This window comes from Perognathus longimembris, chromosome 10 (assembly GCF_023159225.1).
Source record: "Perognathus longimembris pacificus isolate PPM17 chromosome 10, ASM2315922v1, whole genome shotgun sequence".
NCBI lineage: Eukaryota > Metazoa > Chordata > Mammalia > Rodentia > Heteromyidae > Perognathus > Perognathus longimembris.
Genome location: NC_063170.1, coordinates 31,874,586 through 31,883,135, shown reverse-complemented (window position 1 = coordinate 31,883,135; position 8,550 = coordinate 31,874,586). Strand labels below are relative to the sequence as shown.

General features: G+C 42.3%; 1 pseudogene; it reads right to left on the bottom strand.

Moving 5' to 3' along the window:
* Positions 1-1,014: 1,014 nt before the first annotated feature.
* Positions 1,015-2,856, bottom strand: LOC125358519 (annotated as a pseudogene).
* Between the last annotated feature and the right edge of the window lie 5,694 nt (positions 2,857-8,550).

Below are 8,550 nucleotides of genomic sequence, written 5' to 3'. Positions count from 1 at the left end.
CAGCTCATTGGATAATTAATTGCCATGTCAAACAGATGCTGGTGAGCCAGGCGCTGATGGTTCCTACCTGCAATCCTAGCTATTCAGGAAGCTGAGATCTGAGGATTGTGGTTCGAAGCCAACCCAGTCAGGAAAGTCCCTGAGACTCTCATCTCCAATAAGGCCAGAAATGGCTCTGTGGCTCAAGTGGTAGAGTGCTAACCTTGAGCACAGTAAGTTCAGGGACAGCATCCAGGCCCTGAGGTTAAGCCTCAAGACCAGGGGGAAAAAGATGCTGGTGCTGAAATTATATTCATATCCATTGAGCAGGTATCTAATTACATGACAATCTGAAGCTCTGAGAATCCCAGAACATAATAAATGTTATGGCTTCTTCAAAAACTATGGGGCTCCAGTCTGTTGAGTTGAAGATTTAAAAAATGAAGCCAAACTCTTTTAGTATTACTGAATATCCATCCCTGGCTAAGTGATATTGCTTTAAGTGTCACACAGCATATTAAATACAAGTTATCTCTTCCATCTAAAAGAGAAGATAAATACTGTGCACAAAGAAGTACTTCTTTTGATGTGATACTCACTGAGATGGTCTACCTGGGATTCAAAATAACTTGGTAGATGTCAACACTTTTCTAGATTTAATTTCTATGAATTTAGTAAAGCTTCTGCTTTTTAGAAGTTATGACTTATTTATACCTCCCTACAAATAGTCACATTAAGAATATGCCTGTGTAAAAAATGCTGTTTGAAGTTTTATGGTTTATAAAAGATGATCATTAATGATGACTTTGAAAGACCTGTATGCATTATAAGTGTACAGTTAACTGAAGTTTAAAGCACAAAAGGTATTTATCCTAGTAACTGAGGAAATGATACCTAAAAGCCAAACTGTACCTTGAAATTTACTACAATACAGATGAAAATACAGTATTAAAATGTATTTCTTACAAAATGATCTCTTTAAAATATAAAATAATACACACAAAATAGTTGAATTACTTCTGAATCTCTCATGTTGCAAAGATCCAAAAGGCATATAGAACTCATCAGTTAAGCACCATTAAGCTAGAAGTAATTTTGGTGGGATTCTCTGATTTCATATGAAACAGAAGTGAAGCAATAAGACATTTCTTAGGAGGACTCTTCTGCAGAGCACTTTTGAAATTTTTCAATTAATTTCTTCACCATTTTATCTGTGATGCCAGGACAGGTGGCCTCAGCCACAGCAATACTTTTCTCCAGTTCTTCAATTGCCTGATTCCTGCTTGCATTGTTCTCATCCTGCTGTTTAAGTTCGGCAAACACAGATGTGATGATCATGGACAAATAGCTCAGCGTTTGCACAAAATCTTGCTCTGCCCCATTCTGCAGTTTCTTTGGATCTGGCTTCTTTCACACAGTGGTGAAACTCCATTTAGGATGAAGATTACTTTCTTTGCTGGTAGATTCCGTATTAGAGCCCTCCGAATCAGATTCATCATCACTGTGTCCTTCTGCCTTCCATCTCTTAAATCGATCTATCAGTTCAGTCAGATAAGAAGTCTTCTTGGGGGCTGGGAGTATGGCCTAGTGGCAAGAGTGCTTGCCTCGTATACATGAAGCCCTGGGTTCGATTCCTCAGCACCACATATATAGAAGACAGCCAGAAGTGGCACTGTGGCTCAAGTGGCAGAGTGCTAGGCTTGAGCAAAAAGAAGGCAGGGACAGTGCTCAGGCCCTGAGTCCAAGCCCCAGGACTGGAAAAAAAAAATAAAAAGACCTCATACAAGAAGTCTTCTTGGAATTTTTGACAATGAATTTGTGTTTCAAAATTTCTTTACTGTAAGACGAAATGATGGATCTTTATTCAAGCAAGCATCAATGAACTCCTTAAAGGACTTAGTAAAGTCTCCAACAAGAGTTGGAGAATTGTTTTTGGGGTTAAGAAACAGGACTCTCATTGGATGCATATCAGAGTTCAGTGGCTCTCCTTTGGCAAGCTCAATAGTAGTAATTCCCAACTACCAAATGTCAGCTTTTGAATCATAACCTGTTGAATAACTTCAGGAGCCACCCAAAATGGAATTCCCACCAAGGTGTTTCTTTTAATTTGTGTATCAGTCAGCTGGCCAGCAACTCCAAAGTCAGCAAGTTTAACATCTCCTTGTTCTGAGAGCAAGACATTGTCAGCTTTCTTTTTTTTCTTTCTTTCTTTTTTTTTTTTTTGCCAGTCCTAGGGCTTGGACTCAAGGCCTCAGCACTGTCCCCTGCTTTTTCTTCTTCTCCTTTTTTTTTCTTCTCAAGGCTAGCACTCTACCATTTGAGTCACTGAGCCACTTCCAGCCTTTTCTGTTTATGTGGTGCTGAGGAATTGAACCCAGGCCTTCATGCATGCAAGCCAAGCGCTCTACCTCTAAGACACATTCCCAGCCCTTGGCGGCTTTTATATCATGATGAATTTTCTTTTCAGAATGCAGATAGTCCAGACCCTTCTAAATCTCTTTTAGCATGGTAGCAATCTGGAACTCATCAAATGGACCAGCTCGCAGAAGATCCAGTGTTGAGCCTCCACCTAGGTATTCCATTGTTATCCATAATTTTGAACCCTTTAAATATGATCCACAGTATTTGGTTACATAGGAGCTGTCGCACTGACTCAGAACAGTAATTTCTTGCTGAATGTCTTCTATTTCATCCTCGGCTTCCTCAAGATCTATGATTTTAATGGCAACCACTTGCTAAGTAAGGTTATCAATGCCTTTGAAAAACCTCTCCAAATGAGCCTTTCCCACTGTGTTCTAATTTTGTGAACAGTTTTTCTGGATCAGCTATATTACTCTGCATCCAGGGCACTTGAACAGCCACCGGTGAGTGGGCCATGGAGATGAGGCTCCTTGGCACTGATTCTGTAGTGGTAGTCTTGGGCTCAGGCTGGCTCCTCCTACAGGGGTAGCTCGGCCACCAGCCCCCGATTTGGCGGCTGCTCCTCTTCCTGAATATATGGCTTGGTGAGCCATGGCGGCTGGCACTCCTCTGTACCTTGCCACTTTAGGAAGAAGAGGCACTCCAACAGCCTGCCTGCTCGCCCAGCCTGGGAGTGTCTTCAGACTCTTTGATACTATATAACTACCTCCCCTGCCTGAGAGCCAGCTGCTACTCTCTACCCCAGGAGAGCTAGCCTGTCAGTTTTGGCTGACATATTAAAATGCTTGCTTTCTTCTATGTGCCTATGTGTCTGTGTGGTTTCTGGGCAGGTGCTTACATTGGATAACTAGCTTTTCTTTTTACTGTGGTTTCTGGGCTGATGCTTACATTGGATAACTAGATTTTCTTTTTACTGTCTTTTAAAAAATTGATTAACACATAATATCTAGGGAGCCTCTACTTTTGATGCAACATTTTTTCTTCAAGAATCTTCATCACTGACTTCTCCCTTAGGCTCCTACCATTCCTTCTTAAGGAAACAAACCTGGCTGTTAGGAATAAGACATGAGTTTTGCCTAGACCTGAGGATTTATACCTGTAATCTTAGCTATTGGAGAGTCAGCAAAGGGGAATGTGTATGTCACAGTTTGGGACCAGTCTAGGTAAAAGTTTGTGAAACTGAAGTGGGGTGCTGGGTCTGACAGTTGCCATCTTGTCTATGCAGTGCATAGGGAACTAGGTTCAACTGGTACCATCTTGTCTTCATGGTGGAGGAAGGGGAAGTCCCACCTCCCATTGATGGGCATGCCTAATTCCTAGATGCAGGGGCAGGAATTTGATGATAGGTTACTAGATCTGTTAGTCCTATGCCTTGAACTTGGGAGACTCTTGAGTTTCCTGTGACCCTCCTTCCTGACCCGACCTTATTTTAGGCCCAGAGTTGCTCAGATGCCACTACACTAGGCCTTGTGTGCTGTGTCTTATCTCCTGGCACTCCTCTGGTCAACATGGCATCCCAATTCAGCTCTCTGTTGGGGTTGATCTGGTTTGTTGGTATTGCATTTCTTGTTCTTTCCTCCTCATGCTTTCATAGCTCAGTTTTCTGAAGTGTTAAGTGCATTTGTGGGGCTACAGGTCTTTATGACAGGAGTCCCCCTGCAGACACCAGCTTGCTAATAAAGATCCCACCTCTTAAAATGTGGCTTCTTTGTATCTCACTGACTGGATTTACATTAGGACTAAACATTCCTTTAATCAATAAAATGTTGGGCACAAGCCAGGTGTTGGTGGCTCATGCCTATAATCTTATCTACTCAGAAAATCTGAGACTTAAGGAGCACAATTTGAAGCCAGCCTGGGCAGGAAAGTCTTTGAGACTAAGTTAAAAAAAAAAAAGCCAGAAGTTCAGCATTGCTCAAGTGGTAGAGCACTAGCATTGAATGAAAAAAGCTCAGGGACAGCCTCCAAAGCCCAAGTGCAAGCCTCAGAACTGGCAAAAAAAAAAAAAAATGTGGGCATACCTGTCATCCCAGCTAGACAAGAGGGATAAAAACAAAAGCCTCGGTCTAGGCAGCCTGAATATAAACATGAGACCCTATCTGAAAATAAGGAAAGCAAAAAGGGCCGGGGTTGTGGTTCAAGAGGTAGTTCAAGACCCTTAGCTCAGCCTACCCCCCAAAAGAATTTAAATTTAAAGAAAGCATAAGCTTTGTATGAAAATATATAGCTATCATGAAAAAGCTCTAATAACATTTAAGCTGCAGTACCTCAAGCAAAATGCTTCTTCCCGCTCAGCCACCAGGGGCAATATCAGTGTTAAACACAAAAAGACCTTGCAGATGATGTCCTCTCCTATGAGAAAAGGAACTGGGATGTGTTAAGCTGCTACTAAAAAGCAGAAGAGCAGAGACCAAGCCCAGAGTGTTTTGCAACACAGGTTCCATGCTGATGTGAGAAATAAAGCCACGCAGGCAGGGTAATACTGGGTAATACTTGAGTATAATCATCCATCTCCAAGACCTGGGGATGGGATGTTTGCAGTGACATTGCTGATAGCTGCCCCTCTACTCACTGCCAAAAGTTACTGGGAAGCAGGAATTTATTAGTTTGGAAGCAAGATAATTTTATGAATATATGTATTGTTTCATTAGAATAATTTTCAAATGCCAGGCACTGGTGGATCTTGCCTATAATCCTAGATACTCAGGAGGCTGAGATCTGAGGATTGCAGTTCGAAGCCAGTGGAACAAAAAGCACCATGAGATTCCTATCTCCAAGTAACACAAAAACCCAGAAGTGGAGCTGTAGCTCAGGTGGTAGAACACTAGTCTTGAACACAAAAGCTCAGGGCCAGTGCCAAGGCTCAGAGTTCAAGCCCCAGCACATAATCACGAGTGCCCAAACCTCTAAGTAGAAGTCAGTAAACTCACACAAATTCTTTTGGGTCAACATTATCAGCTTATTTCTGATAATCTGGAAAATGGTCAGGTAAAGGTGTAAACATATGTGAAAGCCCACCAGTATTAGCCAACCCAGACTAACTCAAGAGTGGGCTCTCTGGGATGACCAGGTTAGCGTGCACTGTGGAAGACAGACATAAGCTTCTCCTGCAATGAAATGTGAACTGCATAATGAACTAGGCCAGAGGATATGGAACCTGGAGAGAAAGAAAGAAGACAAGAAAATAAGAAAAAAATATAACCAAACCAAACAAAAAATGACGGAAGACAAGTCATGAGACTTGGCCTCATGAATACAGGAAGCTTCCAAAATGGTAGCTCCTCACCGCTTCCCCTCCTTCTGGGATGAGGTGGGATGTGGAGGAGGATGAGCAGTCTTGTCCAGTGAATCCACTGGGCTGGGAACTCCAAAGGGGAGTGTGTCCTTGCTCCCCAATACCTAGCCCTCAACTTGTCAAAGTCCAGGCATGGCCAGTTTACTGGTAAATAGAGGACAGAAATACTACACCATGTTTAAAATATTGGGAAAGCCTCTGATCATGTAAAATATTTATTAAAATGAACTCCAAGAAATAGTTTTTTTTCTTTGTTGTTGTTTTTTTCTTTTCCTTTTGTCTTGTTTGTTTATCCATCTTTGGGAGGGTAAGAGGCACAGAAATGAAGGGACAAAGGGTGAGCAAATACAGCAATGGTACTCACTAGACACTATGCTGAAAATGAACTAATCAACTTGAGGGTGAGGATGGGAAAAACTGGGTGAGGGTGCAGGAGGGGTGACACTGCCCAAGAAGAAATGTACTGTTTACTTGACTTATGTAACTGTAACCCTACCTTTACAATAACAATACATTTTAAAAATCATTAAATATGTAAGTCAGAGTATTCTACTAATGATACATTACACTCACTGCCTTCTGTGCTTAAAAATGCTTTTGTGTTAGTTTGTGCTTGAACTCAGGACCTTGCATTTTTGCTTGGCTTTTTCACTCTTGCTTGGCTGGTGTTCTACCACTTGAACCATACCTCTACTTCCCGCCTTCTATAATATAGATCAGTGGTCATCTGATAAGATTTCTTGCTTTGAACTCTACTTTTGGGACCGCCTTATAACCAGAATGCTAGAAATGCCAGTGTCTCACTGTGCTCTCCTGCACAGCTGGAACTGTTGTTCACATCCTGCAACTGCTGATGGGGGCTCTCTCTTCATGCACTGCTCACTGGAATGTTACACTTTTCCTCCCCTCTCAGGATTTTTTTTTTCCAGTCCTGGGGCTTGAACTCAGGACTCCTGGGCTCCTTTTTTTTTTTTTTGCTCAAGGCTGCACTCTACCACTTGAGCCACAGTGCCCACTTCTGGCTTTTTCTCTGTATGTGGTCCTGAGGACTCAAACCTAGGGCTTTGTGTATGCTAGGCAAGCACTCTACCACTAAGCCACATTTCCAGCCCTTCTCTCAGGATTTATCACATGGTCCTGTGGTAGCTACTCTCCCCCTGGGTTTGAGGCACCCTAGACAAGGAAAATGAGATGTGTTGAATGACAGCTAGGGATTTAGAAACAGTATATTTAGAAACATAGAAGCACACTATGTTCTTTGTTTTTGTTTTGGCCAGTCCTGGGCCTTGGACTCAGGGCCTGAGCACTGTCCCTGGCTTCTTTTTGCTCAAGGCTAGCACTCTGCCACTTGAGCCACAGTGCCACTTCTGGCCGTTTTCTGTATATGCGGTTCTGGGGAATCGAACCCAGGGCCTCATGTATACGAGGCAAGCTCTCTTGCCACTAGGCCATATCCCCAGCCCTATGTTCTTTGTTTTAACCATTGCATTCCCTCATACTCTGCAGTATTAACACAAGAACAAAAAAGAGCAAGAGCAGCTTTCTCCATCTGACTGCCTACTGGCCTCATGCAATTAGTGTGCTCTAAAACAGAAAGGATGTTGTTAGCCCAATAGCCTCCTCTCTCATAGCTAGCATGCTTTTTCCATAGGCAACACTAGGCCCATTTAGTAAATGATTAGCCTCTACCTCCCTTTACCTTGAGATGGCACTCCTTTGGAGCAGCTATAGCCACACAAGACAGCAAGATCCCCTCAACCTCACCGGCCATATAGGTCACCTGCTATGGCACTCCTTTGGGGAAGCTATAGCCCCCAGCAAGATCCCCTCAACCTCGGAGGTTATAAAGTCACCTAACACAGTAGCTGGCACTTCTTCTCACTTCTCTTTTGTGAGAAGGAGTCTTGCCAGTCCCTTTCCTGGCAATAAAACTTTCCTTTGTTCTTTGTACCTGGATGTCTGCCTGGTTTTCTGGCAAAGTCTAATTTACCCTAATAGACATCATTTTAAAAAAGAATCCTACTGAACTCTCTACTCTCCTTGTGGCCTAGACCAATGAACGTTTCAATTCTAAATCAGTCATTAAAGGTCTGTTTAAAGTTGAAAAGAAAAAGACATGAATCCTGGAAAAGCAAATATTTGGGAAAATGTCCTCCTAGCACAAAGTGCTTATCTCAAAGGATAAATATTTGTGGTAGGATGCATTCTTTATCTCAAGAATAAATACCAGTTTTAAATATATGTCAGAATGAGTTATTTTCTAAAAGGGATGTCTGAACATAGTGGTCATATATTTAAAGTACAGGTCAGTCTCAGAGACCCAGAGCTCAAGTGGTAAAAGTGTAACACCAGGAGTGGGAAATGATATTTATCTTTGCATAACTATAAGTCAAACCTTGACTTTTAAGAACTCAGTGTCTCTCCCTAACGCTCTGTTAGAGTGTGTCCTGTTTTTCTACTTATTTGTTTCTCTGCTTTTTTTTTTGCTTGCCTGCTTGCTTTCTTACTCAATAAAGCACTGCCAAGTTATCTTACCATTATGACTTGTCTAGAAATTCTTATTCTGCAATCAAAGTCAAGGGCCCTAAATAAAGAATCCCAACTTTTTTTTTTTTTTTTTTTTTTTTTTTGCCAGTCCTGGGCCTTGGACTCAGGGCCTGAGCACTGTCCCTGGCTTCTTTTTGTTCAAGGTTAGCACTCTGCCATTTGAGCCACAGCGCCACTTCTGGCCATTTCTATATATGTGGTGCTGAGGAATCAAACTCACGGCTTCATGTACACAAGGCAGGCAGGAGTCTTGCCACTAGGCCATATTCCCAGCCCCAAATCCCAACTTTTAGAGGGAAACTTTGAAG